Source organism: Brassica napus, chromosome A5 (assembly GCF_020379485.1).
Source record: "Brassica napus cultivar Da-Ae chromosome A5, Da-Ae, whole genome shotgun sequence".
NCBI lineage: Eukaryota > Viridiplantae > Streptophyta > Magnoliopsida > Brassicales > Brassicaceae > Brassica > Brassica napus.
Window position 1 is genome coordinate 25,751,822 of NC_063438.1, and position 3,037 is coordinate 25,754,858.

A 3,037-nucleotide genomic window follows, 5' to 3' on the forward strand; every position below is an offset into this window, starting at 1 on the left:
TTCGGTTTATTTGCCCAGCCCTAATCCTCTTCCAGTCTTCCTCGTCTCGTCATGTAAATAGTATGTTTTGCCCGGGTCAATATTATATATATAATTATATATTTTATATATTATGAAAAAATAAATATATATTAAATAATTAAAAATCAGTAATTATTACATATGTAATAAAATTAGTACGAACATATAAATCAATATTTTTAATCAAAAAAATATTTTTTTATTTGATAGAATATATAACTAAATTTAAATGATGTTAACATATATAATATATTTTTAATATTAATGTCGGCTAAATAATGCTTTCTACTTAATGGTTTTTTAGATCATTTGTATCTTTTAGGGCAAAAACTTTAAATTACTGGTAACAAAATTTTTATTAATTTTTTAAAATTAAGTTGACAATGTTAATTTGTTCAAAGGTTTTATAAAAAAAAATAATAAGTAAATTTCGAAATTAAAATATTTATGTATTTTATATGGTATATATTTAATTTAAAACGATATATATACATATATATCTTTTAATCTTAATGATTAATTAAAATAGACTTTTTATTTATATTATTTTGTAATCATTTGTATTTTGTCATAACAAAAAAATTAAACTATGGATCATAAAATTTGAATGTGAGACTTTTAACAGTTTTAATAATTTATAGTCGTTTTAAGATTTCAAAATATAACATATATAGACAAATCTAATTTTTTATTATATGTTAATGTTGTTGTTTAATTTATTTTAGTAGTTTAAAATTAAACAAATATGATAGAAGATAAAATAATTTTTATCAAATCTTTATTATTCAAAATTATTAATTGCCTTATATACTTTAGTCATATTAGACAATTCTGTAATTTTTATTTAAGGAAATAATAAAAAATATTATTAATAATGAATTTATTATTAGTTTAATAAAAGAGCTTATTATATAATTAGATGACCCAACATATTTCTCTAGTGATTTTAAGAATCATCCTATTAATGACACGTGGTTACAAAAAAAGGTGTAATTTTTGTCAATTAATATATAGGGATTGTATATATGTATGATAATTTTGGTGTGTATATGATTAACATGCATGGTAACAAAGACTCTTTGAGATATATGTCAAACAGACTAAGAGCATTATTAATAGAGAGTTCTTAGACTAAGAGACAACAAAAGTTCCAAACCTCTTTGATCTTCATCATATATTAATGAAAGATGCAACTATGCATTAAAACAATATTTTTGAATTTTAGAATTTTTTTCTCAAAACCTATGTGTTAACTAACCCTTACGAAAATATTAAATTTTTCGATAAATACTCTTTATACTGAAGCCTATGATTTTTAGTGTTGTTTTAAAATTTCTAAACACATTCTACATTTGTATTAATGTATATTAAACTCTCTTTCATGGTACATGAACATCGTATTAATATTTTTTGTTAATTAATTTGGTAAAACTTCATAATAGTCCCTAAATTGGTAGACTAACAACTTTAAAATAGCTATTTTCTAGTAAAATGGAGACACCAAAAGTTCCAAATCTCTTTATCTTCATCATATGTTAGTGAAGGATGCAACTATACATTAAAACAATATTTTCATATTTTTGAATTTTTCTCAAAATCTATGTGTTAACCACATACGAAAATATTGAATTTTTCGGCAAATGCTCTATATACTGAAGCCTATGATCTTTAGTGTTGTTTTAAAATTTCTAGACACATTCTATATTTGTATTAATGTATATTAAACTCTCTTTCATGGTACATGGAAATCATTTTAATATTTTTTTTCAATTAATTTTAGTAAAACTTCATAATAGTCCATAAATTGGTGGACTAACCACTATAAAATCGCTATTTTCTAGAGAAACGGAGATAAGAAAAGTTTCAAACCTCTTTGCCTTCATCATATCATATGTTAGTGAAGGATGCAACTATGAATTAAAACAGTATTTTCATATTTTTCATTTTTTCTCAAAATCTATGTATTAATCCCTACAAAAATATTGAATTTTTGGGTAAATGCTCTATATGCTGAAGCCTATGATCTTTGGTGTTGTTTTACAATTTCTAAACACATTCTACAATTTTATTAATGTATATTAAACTCTCTTTCAGGTACATGGGCATCATTTTATTTTTTTGTCAATTAATTTAGTAAAACTTCATAATACTCCCTAAATTGGTAGACTAACCACTATAAAATTTATTTTTTTCAAAAAAAAGGAGACAACAAAAGTTTCAAACATCTTTGACCATCATCATATGTTAGTGAATGATGCAACTATTCATTAAATCAGTGTTTTCATATTTTTGATTTTTTCTCAAAATCTATGTGCTAACCCCTAAGAAAATATTGCATTTTTCGGTTAATGCTATATATACTGAAGCCCATGATCTTTAGTGTTGTTTAAAAATTTTTAAACACATTCTAAAACTTGTATCAATGTATATTAAACTCTATTTCATAGTACATGGACATCGTTTTATTTTTTTGTCGATTAATTTAGTAAAACTTCGTAATAGTCCTATAAATTGGTGGACTAGCCACTGTAATATCGCTATTTTTAGAGAAACGGAGATAAAAAAAGCTTCAAACCTCTTTGCCTTCATCATATGTTAGTGAATGATGCAACTATGCATTAAAACAGTATTTTCATATTTTTTAATTTTTTTCTCAAAATCTATGTGCTCTATATAAGAAGCCTATAATCTTTAAATTTTTTTTAAAATTTATATCCACATTATACATTTGTATTAGTTTATGATAAACTCCTTTTCATGGTACATGGAAATCGTTCTAATTTTTTATCAATTAATTTAGCAAAACTACAATTACTCCCTAAATCATTAGACTAACCACTATAAAATTATTATTCCCTAGAGAAACGGAGATAACAAAGGTTCCAAACCTCTTTGAACTTCATCATATTTTATTACATGATTCAAATATGTATTAAAACAGTATTTTCAATTTTTTTGAATTTTTTTCAAAATCTATGTGTACCCCTACGAAAATTATGAGTTTTCGGTAAATGCT